The following is a 25,680-nucleotide window of genomic DNA, read 5'->3' on the forward strand; positions in this document are numbered from 1 at the left end:
TCCTTATTCTCCTTATTCTCCTTATTCTCCTTATTCTCCTTATTCTCATTCTCATTCTCATTCTCATTCTCATTCTCATTCTCATTCTCATTCTTATTCTCATTCTCATTCTCATTCTTATTCCCATTCTCATTTTCTCTAGTTCTCATCGTATACTGCAAGAAATTTTTCGTAAATACTTAGCCAATAGAAGTTAAACGAAAGCAGAGTGTTCGTTCGTCGACTCCCGGAATCATTCGGTTCGGCATGGCTCATCGGCCGCCATTATGAGTCGAAAGTCGAAACAGATGTCATCATTCATAACCTGCCAAATGCCAAAAGCTTTTACACTATTGCATTATTAATTATATTTATATCAGCAAAATGTTTTCAATTTAGACTTGTTATGTAGTGTTTAATAACAAATTGCAGCCAGTGTTGTAAAGTGTTGATCAATCTTGATTACAAGGTAAGTTGTCAAAATCTGAATTAGCAGATACCTTTCTTCCTACAGTAAACTGTTTTTAATATAGATCCATACCACCAAAGTGTTTTTAATTTAAACTTTTTATGTAGACCTTGTGGAAACGAAGGGGATCCATAGGATTGGAGGTTGTCCGTTAATAACAAATCGCAGCCAGTGTTACAAAACTTTTGATCAATTTTGATTACAAGGTAAGTTGACAAAATCTGAATTGCTAGACACCTTTATTGTTAGCGAGCAGCGTATTATCGGGTGGAAGACACAAAACTCGAAAGAACTCGTACTTAATATGTTTATTCTAAAGACGGTCTAAATACAAAGATTTCACGTGTCGGGTTTTTACGTAAGAAGAAATTTTTTTTTTTAATTTAAAAAAAACACTTGAGGCCCGATTCGGACCTATGTGTAGGTCTCTTTATTGTAAAAATTACACTTTGTAGATATATTCTTACAACATGTAGAGAATGTACATAACAGAATTATCTTAATCTTAATAGGAACATTTGGTAGTACTCTTTAGGAACTTATGTCAATTACCCTAGTTCTATTTGTATATATTTTTGTTATTACTATGTCTAACTTATTCTAAGTGTGCTGTCAGAAAGTATAAAGTACTTGCTTTAGACATTGTAAAACTGATCACAATTGTAATTATTTTTTAACATTTGTCGATGATTTTGAGGATCGAAATGTCAGGACCCTTTAGGAACATATCTTGTTACGGACAGAATGTAACAGAAAATAATAAAACATAAAAAAAGGAGGTTACAGAGGATACCATTTAATACCATGTCATTTAATGTATATCATTTAGTGCATTAACGATACTTCCAATGGGGAAGTAGGCGATTTTCGGGCGCTGACAGGCGGAGTCAGTAGTTCATGGGTTCGCCCATGACTAGAAGCCTTTACGTGCACGGGGGAACCCGTGGCCGTAATTTGCCGTAGCACCGAGAGTACAAAACTGCTCGGGAGTGGCAAATGTCGCCGTAACAACGGCAGCTAACACCTGACCGGGAGTGGTGACTCTTTACCATAGCACCGAGACCCCATGCTGCTCGGGAGAAGTAAGAACCGGGCGTAGACGGGGCAACTCGTACCACGACCGGAAGGCTGTCTGCGAGATCATAAGCTCCCGAATGCAACGCACCGTTTGATCTTTGTCGAATCCTATTGTTAGATGGGTTTACTAATTGCCGCGATGAGTCGGCGAACTGTTCGCGTGTGGATATCGGTCAAGAAAGTAAAGCCAAAAAGTCACTCACGGGGCCTTTTGTGCTAAAGTTCCGATAGCTCGCGTTTAGGGAAGAAATATCAAATGACACCGTCAAAGTGCAGACTGCGCCCGTTTGACGGCGAATGCCGAGCGATCATCGGCGAGCGGGCTTTGTGTCTAGACGCGGAGCCGCGAGTCGGGCGCGAAAAGAAGAAACCGCGCGACAATAACCCGAAGGAGGACACGTGCCCAAGGCACGTGCCTAATTCTCGAAGGCTCGATGAAGTTTTGGTAGGAGACTCAGGAGGGGATGGATCTTATAAAGCGGCAAAAACGGAGAGTTAGCATTAGCATGTTAGCCATCATACGAGATCGTTAGACATAATTTCGAAACCGTTGCGGAACGAACAGTTAGAAATAATCGTAAAACCGTCGCAGAACATATCTATTGTATATGGTGGATTCAGACCTCTCGCTTTTAATTGATGAACCATTTCTTTTCCGTATATTTGTGTGCAGGAACAGTCCCAGAGAACATGGTCTATGTCTTCCATCAGATAACCGCATTGACATCTGGAATCCTGTACTATGCTTACTCTTTTCAGAGAGGCTTTGAGGTTACAGTGATTGGATCGTGCTCTATTTATCCAGACTGTGAAGTACCTTGAGAGTTTTTTGTTGAAAAACCATGGGCGGGTGTAGTTGCTAGGGTAATATTTTCGGAAGTAAGATCCTCCTTTGCTGCTGGCTTGTCTCGTCAGCTCATTATGAGTGTTTACGGCCACTTTTTGTTTTAAAAGTGGAAAGATGTCAGTGTAAGAAACATTAGATACCTCACATTCTGCTGTTTGTGCTGACTCTTTTGCTTCCCTATCTGCTTGGTCATTTCCTGCAATACCTTTGTGTGCCGGGATTCACATAATTGTTACTTCTAGACCTGGTGCTTTCTCTTTGAGATTGTGTAGAATGTTTTTAATGTTGGTTATGTGACTATTGGTTTGTGGATTGTTTTCAAGATTATCCAGGGATTGCACGAGACTGAGTGAATCCGTACAGACTACAAATGAACATTGTTGGTGGTTACAAATGTATTCGAAGGCTAATTCTAGCTTTTCACTGTAAATACTGAAACTTGTATGGGAAGAGAGATCCTTTTTGTATAGTTGTGTTCTGGAATGACGCAGGCAGCTTCTACTGCCGGAAGACTATCTGATTTAGATCCATATATATATATGATTGTGTGCCTTGGATATTTACTTAGTATTGTGTCCTGGAAGATGATAGTTGGGTTTAATAGATGGGATTGATAGATGGTATTTCTCAGATTGGATAAGAATTCTGGTTCTACTTTTGGTTGTGCAAAGTGTGCCATGTAATCTGATGCGTTGGAGAGAAGATTTGGTAGTCTGGTTATGAGGGGAGTAAACTCCTCTATTAGGTTAATGGTGCGTACAAGTGGTCTGTCTTTATCCTTGAATGGATTGAAAGAGTGTCTTTGCTCTCTGTAGACTTCGCAGAAGTCAGCTAGTAATTTAACAATGGGGTTCGAGCCATTGGAGATTGCTTTTAGTAAGTATTTTGAGCCCAGATAGCTGGAGCAGTCTTTTAAACTGGTTAGATGAGTTTCTGCTAGAATGGCGTTAGTTGGAGTGGACCTTTGATATTCCATTGCCAGTCGAAGAGCCTCTGTTTGGATAGCTTCCAGTGTGTTCCTGGATTTATTGTCTGATGCTGTTGGCGAAACTCTTGTTTGTATCGCTCGCCGTACGCGACAGTAACTCGCAGGCGCGCCGATCTCGAGATCGGCAGCACCTCCTGGACGCGCCGTGTTCGCAGCGCTCTCACCACGTGGTAGCCGGCATCCTGCATGAGAGACGCCATTACCTGTTTACATCTCGTGCACGTTACACGTGCAAAATTCTCTTTCGTTTTTCACGCTATCCACGCAATTGTAGACGTTTTCAGTCCACACGAGTTCTTCGCTATCGGCCCGCGCGATTGTCTCAATCATTTCATTATTAATTATAGTTTTGTACAGTTATATTACTCATAGTTTAAGTGCGTTTAGTATAGTGTATATTGACCACGCAGTGTTCTTGTATATTTGCCGTCACCAGAGTCCATACCTGCTTCGCGCAGGTTAGAAGGTAGTGGGGGGAACTTATCGAAACTCGATAATCCCATTCCGTGGATTCCTAACCCCCTTCATTGACTGTGATCAATATACAGAGTGAAACAAAAGTACGGTGAAATGGATGGAATTCATGGAATATGAAAGCAACAGTGTTTAATATACATATACAATGCCTCAAATGGTCGACTTTGGCGTCAGGGACGCCGCATCACCACAGCACAAGACGTTACGCGCATGCGCGTGGGTGTGGGAGTGGGAATATGAGGGCACCAATCAGAGCAACGATGCGCAAGGAAGAACAAAAACTGGTCCTCCAGCGGGTATGGACTCTGATGACGGCAACTATAAATATTCTCATCCCTTGTGTTTTGTCTGCTCTGACAATAAACTATTAGTTCAGTAATTTGTGTGTGTGCCGACTCTTTCACAGATTTTGCAGATAACGTGCATTCGCGTACAGATGGGAAGTACCACATGCTGCCATAATCAATCTTGGATCTGATTAGCACTTTATAAATGGTTATTAGAGACTGTGAATTACAACCCCACCACGTCCTCCTCAGGAACTTGATGATGTTTAAAAGTTTGTAACAGTGAATCTGAACTGCCTGTACATGATCTTTAAATATAAGTTTGTAGTCGATTTTTAGACCTAAGAATTTAGCGACTGGCTTGGAGTCTATGCTATGATTGCCTATGGTAATGTCTGCTGGCATCGGTTTATGAGGTGTTTTACCAAAGGACAATAGTCCTGTTTTTTCTGCCGTAAGGTGTAGGCCTAATTTTTCCAGGTTGAGTCTTATTATGTTAACTGCTTTTTGAAGGTTACTTTTTGCTGGTTGGAGTTGTTGGTTTTGAGAGATAACTGCAATGTCGTCCACATAGAGTGTAACTGTCATCCCCTCTGGTATATCGTTTGCAATGTTGTTGATGTAGAGACTGAAGAGAAGTGGACTGAGCACACCACCTTACGGAACTCCCTTTGTATTAGAAGGTTTTGATGTTGCATCTCCAAATATTCCTGAATGGCTCCTGAGGAGGCCTGTAACAGTCTGCAACTGTTATGTTTTGCTCTAAATTGGTGGTTTCTACTACGATAAAGTCGCTTTTTTGTTCTATGCCTGAGATGTTCACTGAGACATACTTAATATTATTGCATATGATGGGTGCTACACCTCCACCATTTATTTGATTTGTGCAGTCTTTCCTTATGATATTATGAGTGCTGGTTGAGAGATGTTTTCCCGGTTTAAGTCAGGTTTCGGTTAGTATTATGATGTCATAGCTATTGCAAATTTTGCGACAGTTCCACAGTAAAATATTAGTTGGACTCATGTTTATTGTTGTTTTTTTTTAATTTAATGATCCTTTATATTGCTTGATAATTAGAGTTTTAGAATCTTTTGAATTGGAGCCTGTTGATAGATGTATTTGTTTTTGATCGATGTCACTTCTTCCTGCCGGTGAGTTTACTAATTTGATACTTTTCGAGTACCTTGGTATATTTTGTGGGTAAACTTGTGTTTTTTGTGGTGTGCTGTTTGACATACTATTTAAGGTTGAGGGCTTGATGATGTAATTCTGAGTGATTTCTGCGTTTTTATACTGGGAGCAATTAAAATTTGTGCGATTGTGTTCGATCTTTTTGGCCAGTAGTCTGTGTTTACACAGGCGTGTCCGCCTATTTGTTTTAATTTGTACTCTGCTTCATTGGATATAGGGTTTAAAGCTGGAAAATTAGGCTTGTCCAGTCTGATTTGTTGGGTGAAGTTAGATTGATTTAAGAGTTTTAGATCAGCATTCCTGTTGGGTATTAATTCTCTGGCATCCCAGTATCCAATGCTTTGACATGCCATCGTTTCTTGAAGAAGTTTATTATGTTGATATTCAATGCATTCCTGAGAAAAAGTCCTGTGCTCTTCTTTGCAGTGAAGGCAGCAGAGCCTTCCGCCATGAGTGCATTTATGGGATTTTTCTAGGTCCTTTTCTCCACACACATGGCATGAGCTGATGCTTCTACAACGGCTAGCCGTGTGTGTCTATATCTCTAACAGTTGTGGCATGTTTTGACTCCTTCTATGTATATGAGCACTCGTATGTTGAGAATGCCAAATAGTTTGATATGATTTGGTAGGGTGCTGCTTTCAAATGTTATAAATAAAGTTTCACTGGGAGATCAGCTGACAGTTTTAGTGGTTTGATCGTAAGATTTCTTCTTGAGTCCTACTGCATTGATGATTTTAGCTGGAGAATCAGAATTGTGGATAATTTCCTCCATCGTTAAATCGAGAGGGATTTCCTTTATGAGGCCTTTTTTTTCAGTTTTGTAAGATGGAATGAATGTACCAAGGGTTCCTTTTTCATGGTTCATTTTTTCAAATCTTGCGCAAAACATTTCAAGGCAAAGAAAGCAGCCATTAATTCTAGTATATTAATATGGTATGCATGCTCCTCTTTTTTCCAATATCCGTATGCACACTTTCTATTGCAATAAGCTCCCCAGCCTGATAAGGATGCATCAGAAAAAATTTCTAACTTTGGATTGAATGGTGTAATAAAATTAGAAGTTGTGAATATGTTCCGACTTCACCAATTGAATTCTGCTATCAATGAAACTGGAATTTTCATGTATTTTTGAGCGTAAATATGCTACTATTGGCTTCATTACTTTAGTGAAAACATATGACGCTACGTTAAAACCAAACGACAAACAGACAAATTGATACAGCCTCTTTTGAAAATAGAATCTTAAAAATTTTCTATGTGAGTCTACAATTGCAATCACATAATAAGCATCTTTAAGATCGATTGATGCCATAAGCCAAACGCATCCTAATATTTTTCGAACAATCTTTCCATCTTCTAATTTAAAATGATCCGTATCAATAAATTTATTAAGCGATTTAAGGTTTAAAATCAACCGATGCTCACCATCTGGGTTTGGTACCAAGAAAATATTAAAAATGAATTGGCTCTTGGTCGGTCTAACTTCCTCAATTACACCTCTATCTGTTAATTTATTTAATTGATCAGATATTACCAATTCCTCTTGATAAGACCATCGAGGGTGTAGTGGGGGTACAAGTTGTACAACTTTCCTACTAAAAGATATATTATACCCACTAATCCAACTTAAGATAGTTCTGGGTGATCCCATTCTAACAGTGATTATTAATGTCCTATACTATTTACTCTCACTGGTTATACATTAACATTGTATTCATAAAATTTTTGTATTAATACGATCCTCATGAAAATATTTCATCACTTTTTCTGTGTAATATAACTTGCAGTCCAGAGACAACTTACAATATATCACTTAAAGTCAGTACCGTGTTATGTCCATTTCTAAAATTTTCTTCTTATTTTCTTTGTCTTAGTTGTAAAACAACTAGTTAACCTTATTGAAAGTACATTAAAAATGTAATGTTTAAAAACATAACACTGTTGAAATTGTGCAACAAGTTTTAAAAGTCAGTTTTCAAAAAGGTATGTCATAAATTGACTTGTCAGTACCGTGGTACTGGTCAATTTAGTTAATTATTGATTTTTTTTATCATAAGTAATGAACTTTTGTACTTATTACTAACCTAAATAATACCGAAATATACCGGATATTATCAAATTTATAACTAAATAATTACAGTTGCTAATTGAATTTAAAATGTCAGTACCGTGTAAAAAAGTAGTATAAATATATTCAATTATTACTAAAATTATTTTTATTATTAATTATAATTTTTTCATGGCAGATGGCCCCAATACTTCGTACAAGAAAATTATAATATTGAATATTGATGCAATATTACCAAATCATTTCATGCCTTTCGTAGGTACTATGAAAGTACATCAATACTCGTGGAATAAATTACAGCATAATTGTATTTTATTCAATTCATTAAGTTGCTTTGATTGTTCTAATGAAAATTCATGTAAACACTTTTTTATGGGAAGAATTGACTACTCTTCAAACGATAAAGTTGGAAATATAAACAAGAGATTGATGCAAAAAACAAAAAAATCAAAGGATTCATCGCAAAAAGTTAAAAAATCGCCGAAATTGACTCAAACTCTAAAAAATCTTCAAAAAGATGTTGCTAGTGATTATTCAACAAAAGTCAGACTGTATCACTACGTAGAAGCTCAAGAATTCAAAAAATGCTGTGACGAAAACCAAAAACTATACTTAAGTTAATTTGTTTTTCGTAAAATAGTATGTGCAACATGCACTTGAACCAATTTTTCAGGTGAATTAACTCGCAAAGATTAACTGTTTTTTAATACTTTGAAGCTCTAACTCATCACTCGATGAACTCCTTGAACTTGATGCTTAAAAAAGTGTTGTTGTAACTTTTGAACGAAATAGTTATAAATAATTAACTTCGTCAGGGTTAAATAACAGAAACATTACGCTAATTACAGTCACACGTTATCGTAATACGTATCCTTTTGCATCTTTTGTATTTTTTTTTCATAAAGTCACAATATTAACGTTATCATGCTTCTGGTACTGGGCTGTTTTAATGAATTTTGTTATGTACTAATGAAGGAGTAACAGTTTAATTAGTATTTTTACGAAATTTAAATACAAGTAAATTTAACTGTTTTCGTCTAAGCAAATATTTGTAACAAAAATTAGGACGAACACATATATAATAGAGAATAATAGGATTATTAAGATGTTTTCTTTTTTTATTATAATTTTGTACATAGAATATAATAAGAATAATTCTTTTCAATATGAAATTAAGAAACTATTAATCAACTATCAACTCGTGCAATCTACATTTATTGGAGCATGTTTTTGGCAGGAATAATACGGATATGATGATTCATTTATTCAAAATCATAAAAAAATATTGAGCTTGAAGTAAACATAGATGCTATCCTTTAAAACATTTCGCAAGAGCAGTCTTCTTGTTTCGATTACAAGAACCATAATGCAATATTGTCTTCTCGTCTTTGTAGCCTTCGGCTAAAGAAAAGCGTACTTCCTAAGAGTTTGTATCTTTTACAGAATGCGAGACAAATCGTGTAATCGTGATAAGCATACCTTAACATCTTTTTACTTTGGAAGAAAATCTGGTCAGAAGAAAGTCACTTACTCGTTTGTATTACTGTCAATCAGAAGATTGAAAGAAGGGCAACAAACATTTTTTTTTGCCGAACAAAGAAAGGAAATATAATTTTTCGATATGCTTTCTGTCTTTGAAACGGCGCCGAATGTTTTCCCAGAGACATATATGTATATTGTAGGAGTCTAAACACACGAAGCACACACGAAGCGATCAGTTTCAAACCAATCTTAAACTACATACATAGTTACACGAAACCGCGGATCCAAGGTTGCAGTTGCGTCGCGTTGCAGACATTCATTATTACTTTTTTAAACAATTTTAACTTTTCAGTGCTTATTATATTAGCTGTCTACATGATGGCAGATCAAGAATTAAATTTGACATCCTGTAGAATGCCAAGAACTTTTTGTCTGACTGCGACAGTTCCCTAGTAATCACAAATAGCCTGTTGTTAAAATTGGTTTTTAAGTAGAGATGGAAAAGTCTTCTTTTCCTTCTAATTTTCCTACATGGATTATAATCAATGATAGCGAAAAAAATATTATAAATAATATATCGTCTGAGTTAGACGAGGATATTGTTGATTATAATCGATGTAGGAAAATTAGAAGGAAAAGAAGACTTTGCGTCCATCTTTACTTAAAAAACAATTTTAACAACAGGTTATTATACGATAACGCATACAGGCCTGATAGAAAAAAGCGCACTGAAAAATTCAGATTGCGATTGTGAAAAAACCACCTATCCGACAATTCCCGCTTGTTGCACGCATAAAAAACATACCAATCACTACTTGTTCCCAAAAGGCCAGCGCTTCAGTTTAAAAAATGGCGGAGATACGAATTTGTGAAAAAACGCCAAATTTTCCGGTTTTCCAGATTTTTCTCCGTTCCTCATTATCCGATCGAGACGTTCGAGGTCTCATTCTGTAGGTATTTTCATCATCTACATTTTATCTCATTGGAGCATTGATATTGCTGCATTAGTTTAAAATTTATACGCAAAAAACGACAAAAATCACGATTTTTACCATTAAATTGTAAATAACAAGAAAAGGGAACAGAGTTGGGAGTGAAAAGTATATACCTATTAATCTACGCATCTCATTTTATGTAACCGCACAATCGGTTTGCTGTTACTATTTTTGTCACATAAAAATGCTCTATTGATTGGCCTACAGGGATCACTCGCTGTTCGGCACTCAACGAAGAACGATCTAGCATAAACCATACAATTAGAAGGCATTCTATTAATGTTAATAAAGTACTTTTACAGTTGCAATTATTAATCTGTTGTTAATAAGAAAAAACTGAATTGGAAAACATTCCTAGTAGCATTTATGGTTGGCCAACGGTTTCCAATAGTTGAGAATCAGTTGAGATATAGTTAGTGCTTTTGCCTACAAATGATCAAATAAGAGCCTACGTTAAAAGGATTATGAAAATTTTCCTACAAATACCCAATGTTGGGCTAAAAATTACTATAGTTGGTTAATTTACAAGAAACTTGCAACAATAATACTATGTCGGACCAACTAAAGCACGCAAACGCTTAAACGTTGTCCTTAGACGTTGTGGAAATCTTGTTACAAACAAGAATCTGTTGTTATATTCTATAAAATAATTTTTTAGAAAAAAAATTTAACCGACTTCAAAAAAGGCACAGTGAAAAGTATGAAATAATTTCTAGTTAATTTATATGAATACGCACTAGCTCTAGATATAATTGTTTAAAAGTATGGGAAAATGCAGTAAAAAGCATGAAATAATTTCTAGTTAATGTATATGAATCTGCATTATCGACCGAGCACTCCACATTCTCGACAGAGTGATTTGCATTATCGACCGAGCACTCTACATTACCTGCAGAGTAATCTGCATTATCGGCCGAGCACTCTACATTGCCGACAGAGCGATCTGCATTAACGACCGAGTACTCTGCATTATCGTCAGAGTAACCCGCATGATCGACCGAGCACAATTGTTTCACAATTTTTGTGAAACAATCGGCCAGATGTTTTGGTTGGTCTGGGTTAGGTCTGATAGGTTATCGACCGATAGTGCAGATTACTCTGTCGGTAATGTAGAGTGCTCGGTCGATCATGCAGATTACTCTGTAGGTAATGTAGAGTGATTTGTCGATAATGCAGATCACTCTGTCGATAATGTGGAGTGCTCGGTCGATAATGCAGATTCATATACATTAACTAGAAATTATTTCATGCTTTTTACTGCATTTTCCCATACTTTTAAACAATTATATCTAGAGCTAGTGCGTATTCATATAAATTAACTAGAAATTATTTCATACTTTTCACTGTACCTTTTTCGAAGTCGGTTAAATTTTTTTTTTTTTAAATTATTTTATTTCACTCTTGTTAGTGGCAATCTATAACCAATAGGTTTCATGCAATAACAACAGTTATGAACAATATACAGGATGACCAAAAAACATTGGAGGTCCTTGAAAAGGCTTGTTCCCCGGGGGAGGGAGGGTTGAAACAATTTTTTCTTAGCGAAAATGTTACTCGAGACTTTGTTAAGGAGATATTCCAGAAACAGAAACTCCCGACCAATCAGAGCGCGAGTATGCCGGAAGAGCGCCTGCGGGGCCTATGCTACCGCATTCTGATTGGTCGGCGGTTTCTGTCAATATGTCCTTAACGAAGCCTCGAACAACATTTTCCTTAAGAAAAAATTGTTTCAAATCACCCCCCCCCCCCCAAATACCCTATTCAAGGACATCCAACATTTTTTGGACACCCTGTATAATTGCAAATGGGATTATCAGGAATACATGTGCAAATACATGTGAAAGGATTGATTGCGTTTGGTAAATTCCTTGTCGAGCTACACCAGAGCATACAAATTTTGCACCAACAATGATTTCAAACAATAAAAGTGTCCATAAATTTTTGCAAATGGGAACATCACGAATTCATCTATTATGAAATGTGGAAGGTTCCATCGCGCTCGGTAATTTCCTCACAGAGTTACATCATATAATAGGAATTTTGCGATAACAATAGTTATAAACAATACAGAAATTCATAAATTTTTGCATCTGTGATCATTGCAAAAACCTCTCCGGCAGCAAAATGTAAGGGGTTTCATCGATTTCATCGGTTTCAGGCCGAACATACGTGAAATAGTACGCTTTTTGCGATAAAAAGTGATATAAAGTGGTAAAAAACAAAATAAGGACAAATGTTTTGTTATGGGACCAAATGGCGAATGCTCTTCCAGATGCAAGAAGTTTCAATCTGATTGGTCCATCCGTCTCGGAGTAAGAACCAAGACAAAATTTTTCTGTTTAAAAAAAAACGGGTAAAAAATGACAAATCACAAAATGTTTCTTTTACGCGACCAACTGGAAGAGATATTCGACAAGATGCAAGAGGTTTCACTCCGATTCATCAAGCCATCTCGACGTAATCGGCAAGCATACCTAAAAATCACGGTTTTTTGGTAAAAAGACGGGTAAAAAATGACAAATCGCAAAAAGTCTTGACAGCAGGATCACCCAGAGGGCATGCTCTACAAGATGCAACACGATTCATTCCGATTGGTCAAGCCATCTCGGCGTAATCGGTGAACAGATATTTAAAAAAAAAAAAATACATGTAGAATTGAGTAACCTCCTCCTTTTCGAAGTCGGTTAAAAATTTCTGTCTATTCTTATTTATGAATAATACTCGCGGTTTTCTATCGTTGGGCCATAGTTGGCCCACTGAAGTTTTGTTATGTACAGTATAGTGAACTCTATTAATTGATTATTCATCACATTTGTCAACTTTAATTTCAGAAAGCAAAAATGAAAACAAATGAAAAGCTTTATTGCCGGCACAACGACGGGGCGAGTCTTTGGATTCTTGTTTCTTTTAATTTTTAATCGATGTGATGCTGCGCGGGCACCGTTGTCACCAGACAGTTAATTTTTGTTATCCATTACTTTATTGTATGTTGCCCATTGACATTTACAATAAAACACAAATAATGATTGAAAATGCCGTGCGTGAAGCCAGTCAAAGCCAGCGAATTACGAATATAATACGCAACGCGAGTGTTTTATTTTTCGAGTTAAATGTGAAATGACTGTTACATGTATATTGTGTGCAGTTGCATGGCGTCTTGCAGTCCGTTTGGTGATCCGTTCTAATGTAAAGCAGGTAAGTAGTAATTTAATTTTTGTTCCTAACAACGACGGTTATGAAACAAAAAACTGATCGGCGAAGGCGACGGTAGGAAGCGACGAGGCACTAATGCAGTTGAACGCGTGCATTTATCACGATTAGACGCGCTTCGTATATAATATTTGTAACTTCTCGATTTATAGGGAAGTTATTGTATTTGCCCCTAAAATGAAAAATCGATTTTTTAGCAGATGTTTCAAGGTGATTGGAGTAATTTTAGCCTATTTTTAACAAATTATTTGTGTGCGTGTGTGTGTGCGTGCGTATGTATGTACGTATGTAAACAAATTTTTCGTTAACGTTTTATAAAAAATTAATAGCGAGATCAAAATAATCGATGATGCAATCGATGTGTATCAACCTAACTTAGAGCTGATTAGATTTTGTTCTAATTCGGTCCAGTAGTTTTTTTAGTTTTTTTAAGAAAACTTAACTCAATAATGCAATCTAAATGGGAGAATATAAATTGATGAGTGAATAACTAAACGGAAATAAATAATATATATACATATATTATTATTATTATTATTATTATATTTATGCGTATATAATACATGTATATACAGTGTGTCCCAAAACTCGGAGAGGAGCCGGAAATGGGGGGTAGTTGAGACGATTCTGAACAACAATTTCCTTTGCAAAAATGTCGGATGGGGCTTCGTTAAGGAGATATTAAGCGAAAACCCCGACCAATCAGAGCGCGCGTAGACCGTTGGAGCGGCCGCGGTAGCGTAGGCTACGCGCTGGTGGCCGCGCTTGCACGCGAACAAGTGACTCGACGTGCATCGAAGCATCGACCTAGCGCGTAGCCTTCGCTACCGCGGCCGCTCCAACGGTCTACGCGCGCTCTGATTGGTCGGGGTTTTCTCTTAATATCTCCTTAACGAAACCCCATCCGACATTTTTGCAAAGGAAATTGTTGTTCAGAATCGTCTCAGCTACCCCCCATTTCCGGCTCCTCCCCGACTTTTGGGACACCCTGTATACATACAGGATGCTCCAAAAGTATGGAAACACTCAAATATTTCCAAAATGGAACATTTGTGAGAAAAATGGTTTAGAGAAATGTTTTAGGGTTTCAAAAATTCTATTGAACGATCACGTACGTTTGACCTTCAGAGGACCGGTCAAAGTCACGTTAAGGTCAATATGATTTTTTAACGGAACACCTCATTTTTTATCATGCACTGTGAAAGCTGGCTATGAGATCTTTTCAAAACACTAGTTTCAAACATTTTTTTATTCGCGATAGATGGCGCTGTAATCGGAAATCGGGAAGTTCCTTGTGTGGCCCGTAAAGGGTCGCACACAAAATAAACATGAATAGCTATATGAATTAAGCGAGCAACAATAACCAGCTAGTTCCTATTTTATTTTTACATAATGTACAAAGTAATTGAATTTGAAGCAACTCAAGATGGTGACAATGGAAGTGTTGGTGTTGTACGATCAGAGTGGCTTACGTCTTTAAAAAAAAAATGCCTGTGGTCTCCATATAAATTAATGGCAAAATTTAATAAAGCTTTATAAGGGAGGGATAATGCCCGTTAATGAACGTTACACATCCAAAAGTTGAATAAAAGACTAACATTACAAAATTTCAAATAAAATATTTTTCAAATATACAAATTGGTTTTTATTTCAATTTTATTATTCAATTAAAGTATAAATCTCATATGTAAAAGAAATAACCTCCAAAGAACATTCTGAACCAAAAAGTATGTGTCTCTGTTCTTTTAATATACATAAGAAATGTTTACTTTTACTTAATTATTGTGAGAAGTATACGTTTCTTTCTATACCTTTTGTTAATATCCACATTTTTCATTAAGATTCTGTTGAGTGAATTTTTACACATCCAAAAGTTGAATAAAAGACTGTAACATTAAAAACATTTGAGATGGTGTACTTTTTAAATAAACAAATTGGTTTTTATTTCAATTTCACTGTTCAATTAAGGTGTAAGTCTCACATGTAAAAGCAGTAATCTCCAAAAAACATTCTGAAAGCTGTTTTATTGAAGTGTAGTAGAGCCAATTGTCCGCCTACTGTTGGTTTATTGTACCTAGTCAAGAGTTGGCCCTACGGAAAGAAATTTTCAGTTGGCCCTTTATATTGAAAGTAACGTGGGGCCTACATTGTGATCGTTGGCTCAGTTGAAGAAAAGGGCGACAATCCTAACCGTTGGCCAACCGATATCACGTCAATGGCCCATCAAAATGCCAACAATTTTTGCTACTAGGAATCTTACGATATTCTCAAACAAAAATCGTACAAGTAACTTAAAAATAACGCGTCTAGACGGGATGCCACCTTCTAAACGAAATACTCGATATGCGTATCAAACGCACAATAGAAACGAAACCACCGTTGCACAGGTAACTCGACGAACGTGGCGATTCGTCTCAAAGGTAAATGAAACGTTAGGATAACGATTGGACAACATCCGTGGCCGTTGGAACGGAATCGGCGCGCAGCAGTGTCGCAAGCGACGGGCCCGCAAGCTGATTATCTTCTCGCTTGGCTTAAGATTGATATTCGTCGGCGCCGCGTTGTATCGTCCCCGATCCCGCAAAACTGCACGCTCACCGAAAACCGCATTAGCTGGGACAGCATCGAATAGATCAGCGCTGAGTCGTCGGCCGGTCGATTGCACTCGCGAAATTCCGTTCCGGCTGCGCGACTGCAGTCGCATGCACCGCTTGTCCTCCCGCATCGGATGCCTGGAACTTCCGCATGTGTTGCGAATTAACGTGGCCACTCTTGCAAACCGGATCGCACACTATGAATGATCAATAATTTCATTTGGACGGGGAACGGCTTCGTGTTCGTTCGCAAAGGGAGCCGAGCTGTTTCGAGCCGTTTCTCGTATTCTTTTTCCGTTTTTTTTATTTTTGCGTTTTATTTCTGTTTGTTTTTTTTTTTAACACAAACCAGCTCTCTCTCTCTCTCTCTCTCTCTCTCTCTCTCTCTCTCTCTCTCTCGAAGCGGAACGCTGGATCAACGAACGATATTTTCGAGGATAAAGTACATATTGATAAATATAACCGTCGGCGTCTATAGCAGATGAAACCTAGATTTTGTTTATTGTTTATTTGCGGTTGTATTGGATACTCAGCTTCCTATTCTCCCTGTTTACACTGTGTAATTATTAGACTACAGATTTCATGTATTTATGGCATACAGTGATATGGTAAAAATACAAAAAATGTATACAATGTATGTTGAATATGTTCTACAATCGATATAATAATGCTGTTCTTTCGTTTTGCACAAGTGCACGCGTCTTTAGGTAATGTTCAGCATGTACTTATTATATTAGCTTGTATTCTATTATATTGTATTTATTACATTAGCTTATTATAGCTTATAACAGCTATAATAATCCTTATAAGCTTAATAATCAGCTTATAGGAAATGATAAGATGGAACATTTTTATATTTACAGTTTCTCCATAAGACGTTTAATTTCAAAAATAAAATTAAAAACTTAAAAGATCTTTTTCCTGAGATCTCGCAGTGGTCTGATGCTGTTGCTGTTGTCTTAAAGAAAAAAAACAACAGTCGAATAATCGAATTAAAAAAAAATATATAACCTTATAGAGAATAACAAGACGAAACTTTTTTTGAATTTACAGTTTAGTCATACGACATTTAGTTTCAGAGATCAAAATTGAAAACTTAAAAGATCTTTTTCTTGAAATTCAGTTTTTGCAACGAACTTCTAACTTTTCAATTTTTATTTTCGAAACTATCCATCCTATGAATAAACTGTAAATATAAAAAAGTTTCGTCTCATCAACCCCTATAAGCTGATATTTTTTTAAAAATTATGTAAATAAAACTTATACAATTGTTTACTAAACATATACGTTAATATAATAATTGATTATGTTTCTTGCTTGTTTTGTTAGAAACGAAGTTATGATGTGATAATGTAAAAATCTCATAGTGTCCAAATATTAAAGTTCCTCACTGTATGTACGTCTAGAATGTGTAAAATGTACATATACTTCTTTCAATTATACAACATATTCGAACACATGATATATCCTATGATTTTATTCGGCACTGTATCAAATAAGAGGTTAAGAGGAAGAATCGTAGAAGAAGATGATTCTTGAAACGTGATATCAGCAATTTCTCTGCGGTTTCCGATGAAAAAAGGAGGACCGCAGCTGGTGCGTAACAGTCGAGAGGTTGTCGTTGACAAGCATTCGGAAATGTTTGAATGTTCGTTCGTGCATCGTTGATTCGGTAACCTGGTAATTGCCTAGCGACAAGCGCAACGCTCGCTGTGTGTCTCGGCATCTCACGTCATTGCCTGCCAACTCGATTGGATCGGTGATTGTAATGTCTCTCGGGTCCAGTACCACGCTACCACGCATCAATAATGACGTAGCGTGTGCAAAATCAATTAAATCAATTAGCAGGGCAAACGGGAGCCCGCTGGACTCAAAATCGAGTTGCCTATTCGTGTCTCATCGGCGATCCAGGGACACCAGAAAATACCAGGTGGAAGGATCTCTGTTTAACGGTTAAACTTTAACCCATTGTTTCTCAACGCGGACGATTGACACCTTCGATTGGACGATTATCTGACTATCTGCTCTTGGAGCGCGATGGCCACTTTGGGTGGGTGAATCAAAAGTATATGAAGGGGGAAACCTATGTAGAATGGTCCGAAAAAATACATATTAATTAATTTTTTGGGGACAAACGAAACATTGTCCAATATTAGGAACATATTCTGAAGTATAAGCATTTCAGAATAATATAATATATCAAATTATCTAATAACGTCTTGTAAGTGCTATCGAGGGTATTTTCCATTTTTCAAGCTATTTTTTTTTGTATCCGTAAAAAATAGGTTGTTTTAGGACTAAATGTCGTAAATGCAAATTTAAATATTTTTTTCAAAAATATGTCTCGATAGCAATTAAATAATTTAATACATTACTAAAAAATGATTGACTTTTTAATTTCAGATATGTAACTCACCTCTCTGTTAGGAATGATCACCGCAGAATGCTCACGTAAAGACTCTTACAATTCTATTAATTTAAGATCTTTTTAAATACAAAAATTACGAAACATGCACTAAGAAACGTTTTTTCGACTACCCTGGATATTTTCGAGAAAACTGGGATGTCTAATCGATTTTTACATATAAACTGTCATTCCAATCACTATTTTACAAAAATCATTTACCAGGATACCCTCTGTATACTTAAAAAAAGCATAATCATTCTCAACTTCTTAAATGCAAGATTTTTCGCAAGTTAGACCAACTCTTTGCATTCTAATCTGTTTTCTGAAAACTCGTTCGATCCACTTTGGCAAGGGCTACTTTCTAATAACCTGGTAAACGTGTCCGGAGAATTGTCGATGACTGTGCACGATTAAAGCATCATACGAGTCCCGGCGTGCTTACCGAGCACTTGTATGACGTCCTTGAGCAAATGCAAGCTCTACGAAGAGTCAAATGCTTCCTGTGCCCGAGATATGCAACTGGGAGGAGTTTGACGTCTGGCAGTTTTCTTTAGAGAATCAAGTTTCGAAGTCATCGATTTATTTCAAAGACTTTATCGGTTTTATTTAAGCGGTCTTCATAATGTAACGCCTTAAAAAGTAGATATTATTTGGAAATTTTTTTAAAATTTCTAAAAGATTACTCTTTAAATAAAATTCTAAGAGACGGTTGCTCTGTAATTTAATAATAAGGTTAAAAATTAATAGAAGTAACTAAATATCTTGGTTGAAAGCATCAGAACATCAAAAGTTACAAGTATCTTACTATTTGGAATACATTCGCATATCTGCACCTCGAAAGTAAAATGTTAAGTCTCCATTTAAAACATTTAATACATCAAATTGCACTGAAAAATTTATAATATTAATCAAATGACTTAACATACTTATACCAAGTTTCGAATGACTTGAAATAGTTACTTCTAGTATAATAATAACGTGGATCGTTAAAGTATTCGTTTACCATCACTATGCTCAAGTCATTCGCATAGAAGAATATTACCTAGAATGACAATTATTATCTTAAGAGAGAACAAAAATTTTCTAATACAACGAAACATGTTGTAGGGCCTGCTAAAGTCTGTTTAATGACACTTTTTATATCAGAGAAAAATTGAAGCTGATAAATTCTAATTAGAATTAACATCATCGGTCGATTCAAGAGTTGATGTATGCAAAATAACTCCAAGAAGAATTGTTTCAATTTAAAAATGAACGTTTCGAGGCATTTGGAAACCTAATCCCTAAAAGATGGCCAACTTATATTATTCTACTCATCTATATCAACCGAACCAAGACCCATCTGGGATAGATGGCCTAGCTGCGCCAGCTCCGGTAACATCGTTATCGCTATCATCGTAATCATATTTCACCCCACAAGACCATCCCGCGAAACGAGATTACACCACTACTAGGGATTGAAAAAAGAAGACATCGCGAGATGATGGAAAAAATAAAGCAATGGACAGGAGATCTTGTAACGCGCATGAATGAAGGCATACGCAACAGGGAATCCACATAATGCCTTACATATTGTACGAACACGTGTACAAAACCAAGTGATAAGTTTGTTTATTCGGAAACATCATGAGGGTATCTGATCTTTATCATTAGGTGGACCATAACGTTCCTAAATGAAAAAATCGCTATAATTGGACATTTTTTATAGTTGTTTAATGCAAATATTCCATATACTGAATGTTTAGTGCAAATGGCTTATAGTGGAAGTTTAATGTGAATATTCTATGTTGAATGTTTAATATAAATGTTCCATACTGAATATTTAAGGGGTAACACCACTCTAGAGGCTGAAAAAAAGGTCTAACTTTGATAATTAATTTTGAGGGTATCGCAAAAAGAATAGGATTTCTTTTTACCGGGTTTATTTAACACATATCAAAGTATAACAAAAATTGTTGTATTATAATTTTAGTACAAAATAACAATTTACTACTGATTTTTTGCCCAAAAAATGGGTTAGTGCGCTGTTTCTACAATATTTGATTAAAAAAAAAACCTACGTAGTTTTATAACCAATAGTATATAGATTTTAATATTTTTTGGTTGTTTGTTCCAGATTTTATACACGAGAAAACCGTCCTCCCATGAAGACGTTTAAAAAAAAGTCAATTTTGAAGACTCGCTTTGTCGTCGATATTTTGTACTAAAATTATAATACAACAATTTTTGTTTACACTTTGATATGAGTTAAATAAACCCTGTAAAAAGAAATCCTATTCTTTTCGCGATACCCTCAAGATTAATTATCAAAGTTAGACCTTTTTTTCAGCCTCTAGAGTGGTGTTACCCCTTAATGTGTCTCTCATGTTGAATGTGTAATATAAATGTTCCATAAATTTTTTTTAATTTTCGTTTAATATAAATGATATTTAAATATAAATGTTATAAGATAAGTATTTCATAATGGATCACATATTGCAGGAACACATGTATATGTATAACCAATTCTAGGCTCATTTGTTCTAAAGGACCATAAAAATATTTTGCAATTTTGTCTGGCAATACTGAATCTGCAATTCAAATATTTGATACATACATTAAACAATCTTTCTGCTAGTATTAATAAAAACATATTTCTACAGAAAATACAGAACGGTCTCTCAACATATTATTTTGCAATTATAAATATATCTGAATGTATCACGAATGTACACATACTAATCAATGTCCCCTTTGTTTGTGTTACAGGTACCTGATAGTTATTCTAAATATTCTGTATAAAGATTTGGGTGAGTCAATAACATTTATAAAGTGATCACTATGATATATTTTACAAAATCGTTGTTTATCCGTACTAATAGTTTGCACACTTACGTCATCCGTACATAGAAACAAAATTTCATCTAAAAATCAAAAGTTTCGAACGAATCCTCTGCTCCTTAAGGATGTTGGGAGGAACAATCGTTTTATGTACAAATGTATATAAATTTTTAATTAATCAAATATCTTTGTAAATACGACATGTAGATAAACAAATTTATAGTTATAAGCTTGTTCTTAATATCAAACCTCTAATTTGTCACGAATTTTGTTGTTTTTACTTAATTTTAGAATGAAATTCTTGATATTCTTAATCATTATCAAAGAACTTTTGGCATTGATAAAATAATTTTTTGGAAAAAAAATTGAACCGACTTCGAAAAAGATGCAGTGAAAAGTATGAAATAATTTGTAGTCAATTTATATGAATACGCACTGGCTCTAGATATAATTGCTTAAAAGTATGGGAAAATGCAGTGAAAAGTATGAAATAATTTCTATTTGAACTCCATTATTATTCACCATCGTTTGATGAATTTGTTTAAATTATTAAATACATCATATTAAATGCAATCCAACTTTTTTGGAGGCGGCGCTTAATGTAAAATGACTGTTCTAGCGAATTATCGAGGACTGTCTGGATTCCAAAAAGATCGTTATACGTCAACACGATTCGCCTGTCTCTCTGACAATGTTGGTACGTAAACGCCTTGGCGTCCAGATTGTTCTCCGAAGATGGGAACAGATAGAGCGTCACCGCTGATATACGTCACGTAATCGTCATCGACGCGTGCGAGAAATATGTTACGAAGCTCCGTGCTTCGTCTGTTTCGAACTGCGAGACTTCTTGACTTTCTTATGATTCACCAGTTTCACATAAAAATCTTTGTTTCCTTTACACATCGGTATTTGCTTCGTCTGCGAACCGGGAAGGAGCTTACGTTAATTCTATCAACTTGGAAAAATTCTGTTCGAACAAAGATACCGAACAACAACCTACAGTCAAAAATACCAAATTTGGTTTAACTATCTGTCGAAGGAACAAGAAATATGAACTGTAATTATTGCTATCATTATATCCGTTTTACAGATCGTATACATTAACACTATTCAATATTGCCGCCCCCAACTGAAAACTTACCCAAGCCGATGTTAAAAATTTTACATTAAGCGCCGCCTTCGAAAAAGTTGCATTGCATTTAATATGATGTATTTAATAATTTAACCAAATTCATCAAACGATGGTGAATAAGAATGGAGTTCAAATAGTATTATTTCATACTTTTCACTGCATTTTCCCATACTTTTATCTAGAGCTAGTGCGTATTCACATACATTAACTAGAAATTATTTCATGCTTTTTACTGCATTTTCCCATACTTTTAAACAATTATATCTAGAGCTAGTGCGTATTCATATAAATTAACTAGAAATTATTTCATACTTTTCACTGTACCTTTTTCGAAGTCGGTTCAATTTTTTTTCAAAAGAATTATTTTATTTCGCTCTTTTTAGTGGTAATCTATAACCAATAGGTTTCATGCAATAACAATAGTTATGAGCAATATACAGGATGACCCAAAAACGTTGGAAGTACTTGAAAGGGGTGGTTCCGGGGCGGGTGGGGTGGTGATTTGAAACAACTTTTCCTTAGCGAAAATTGTGTTCGAGGCTTCGTTAAAGGGATTTTCAGAAACAGAAACTCACGACCAATCAGAGCGCGAGTATGACGGAGAAGCGCCTGCGGAGCCTACGCTACCGTAGGCGCTCCACGGTATACTCGCGCTCTGATTGGTCGGGAGTTTCTGTCAATACCTCCTTAACGAAGCCTCGAACAACATTTTCACTATGAAAAAATTGTTTCAAATCACTCCCCGAAATACCCCATTCAAGGACATCCAACATTTTTGGGACACCCTGTATAGTTGCAAATGAGATTATCAGGAATGCTGAAAGGTTATACAAATATGGAATTAATCGCGATCGGAATCAGAATTAATTAATGAAATAAGAAAAAAAAAGGAATTTTTCAATAACAGTAGTTAGAAACAATATGAAAAATTCATAAATTTTTGCAAATGTGATCATCACGAAAACCTGTACGGCAGCAAAATCTAAGGAATTTCATCGATTTCAGGCCAAACATACGTGAAATAGTACGCTTTTTGCGATAAAAAGTAATATCAAGTGGTAAAAAACAAAATAAGGACAAATGTTTTGTTGTGGGACCAAATGGCGAATGCTCTTCCAGATGCAAGAAGTTTCAATCTGATTGGTCCATCCGTCTCGGAGTAAGAAGCAAGACAAAATTTTTCTGTTTTAAAAAAAAAAACGGGTAAAAAATTATAAATCACAAAATGTTTCTTTTACGCGACCAATTGGATGAAATATTCGACAAGATGCAAGAGGTTTCACTCCGATTCATGAAGCCATCTCGACATAATCGGCAAGCATACCTAAAAATCATGGTTTTTTGGTAAAATAACGGGTAAAAAATGACAAATCGCAAAGTCTTGATAGCAGGATCACCGGGGGAACATGCTCTACAAGATGCAACAGGTTTCATTCCGATTGGTCAAGCTATCTCGGCGTAATCGGTTACAGACATTTAGAAAAAAAAAACAAGTCGATTTGAGTAACCTCCTCCTTTTCGAAGTCTGTTAAAAATGCTTTGAATTTAACTTCTAATAATAAAAATACATCCTTTTGTTGATATCTAAATTGAATGATATAAATTATTCAAAGATATTTCACAAAAATTAGAAAACAAATGTATGCCTTCATGAAGAAAAATGTTATTTTTTTTATAACTTTTGAACGGTTTAGTAAAGTGACTCGAGATTTTTTCAGGAACTTTGGGAAACTCGTTAAGATGATTTATGATTTTTTTTTTAATAAATACTGACTATTTGAATATATCTCCCAAACATCTTTAATACATTTTTATTTTTAAAAAATTCACATCATATGCAGTGTCGTTTTCTTATTCGTATACCGTAATATTATGAAAAGTAAAATAAAATTTAATTACTTTTTCTGGTTCGAAACGAAATTATTCCTTAAAAAAGTGAAAATATTTCTTTCTCGCAGAATATCTTTAGACTAGAATCTACAAAATTCAATTGTTTTCAATTAATCGTGGAAGGGTGACATCTGTTTGCACGAAAAAGCAAACGCAGACATTCGCGCAATCGATTTGTATAATCAATCAAGCTATGATTTTTCTGAGAAATTGAATTTTTAAGTATCGATAAACTTATTGATATTTTTATTTTAATATAATTGAAAATATTATTTAATAATGGTAATTATACGTTTACTTACATGCTTTCATTTTAATTATTATCTTTTATATTAAAACAATTGAGATTAAAAAAAACAACATTAAATAAAATATAAACTCCAAACTGATATTATTCATGTTTTTTATAATTTGTTATTACTAAAAGTAATACAACTCTATCTGTAGTTAAAAAAGAAACCTTTTTTTTTAACGATTTTATTAATTATTACAGAACAGTCCAAAAAATAAATTTTTAATTGAAATATAAACTCAAAATTGGTGTTATTTACGTTTTTTATAATTTGTTGTTATTAGAAGTTTAGAAACATTACACGAATTTATTAACGTTTATCTATATTTTTTACGTGACAGTTGAAATCTTGATGTGTTGTATATTACAATTTTTCATAAATTCTTCAAATTCTTGTGACGTGAAACAACTACCCTGATCTGAAATGATTCGTAAAGGTCTGCTTTAATAACTGAAGTATGATTTTAAATATTTAATTGTTTCTGAACTATTTGAATTTTTTGTTGGATACAGTTTTATATACAGGGTGTCTACGTATAAGTACGGACATACGCAAGGTGTCAATTCTACAACAAATTTCCAACAAAAAATTACTCTTGTAGGGGATGTTGGTTTGTGGGAATGAATTTGGAAACAGGTTCTAAGGGAAAAGGAAATGGTTTATTTATTAACCAATTGTACAGATTAATTTCCTGGGAGAGGAATAGGAATTACAGGGTTTTGGAAACAAGGCTTTCGGCTCAACTTCACAATAACAGAAAAGTATATCACGTCGAGGCGTCCGGGTGACTCTACCGTCCATTCCCTGGGAGGCGACCGACGGTAATTCCAACTGTTCTCTCCGTTCCAGGGCGGCTAGGCAAGAGCTCCCGTACTCTCCTCTTTTACAGGCGACCGGCGGTAATTCCAGCCGTTCTCTCCTGAGCTGCTAAAGGCGTCCGAAAGCTAGGCTTCGTATTCTCCTTACTCATTAGGCGACCGTGGTAATTACCTCGTTCTCTCCTAAGAGTGCAGCAAAGAATGCCGTGTCCGCTACCGCGAGAGCGATTCTTATACCCGATCGTTGCTAACAGACCGCGGTCAATCAACAAGCCGCGTTACTATGCGAGCGCGTTCGCGAACGTTCCCCGCTCGTCCGACCCCGCGCGCCTACCGATGATTGAGAAATTTCGGTCGCGATTTTCTGGTATTGTTACACTCTTAGACATTTTCTTTGTGTCGCCTTATTCTCGAGTATTTTCACTTTTAATATTTTGTATGCGTTTACGACTTGACACTCTTTAAACGATCATAACTCCACCAAATTACAGTGTACACTAAAAACTAAGTATACCGTTCGAAAGAGCGTTAATTTCCCATCTCCCTGGTGCCAAACCAAAATTTTTTACGTAGATTTAACAAGTAAAAAATTAGGTCAAACTTTACATTGTGAAATTAAAAAAAATTTGACTTTTTCTGTATTCGTTTTTCG

The 25,680-nt window shown here is 35.6% G+C and overlaps 1 protein-coding gene across 1 annotated transcript in view; it reads left to right on the forward strand.

Annotated features, from left to right (window-relative positions):
- The window catches only part of LOC128876487 (E3 ubiquitin-protein ligase MIB1-like), a 605,287-nt gene that overhangs the window by 401,661 nt on the left and 177,946 nt on the right, over positions 1–25,680 (forward strand). The window contains exon 4 of the mRNA XM_054122907.1: positions 20,824–20,864. The gene's annotated coding sequence lies outside the window, so the exon portion shown is untranslated. The remainder of the gene's footprint in view (positions 1–20,823; positions 20,865–25,680) is intronic.

Source organism: Hylaeus volcanicus, chromosome 5, assembly GCF_026283585.1.
Source record: "Hylaeus volcanicus isolate JK05 chromosome 5, UHH_iyHylVolc1.0_haploid, whole genome shotgun sequence".
Taxonomy (NCBI): domain Eukaryota; kingdom Metazoa; phylum Arthropoda; class Insecta; order Hymenoptera; family Colletidae; genus Hylaeus; species Hylaeus volcanicus.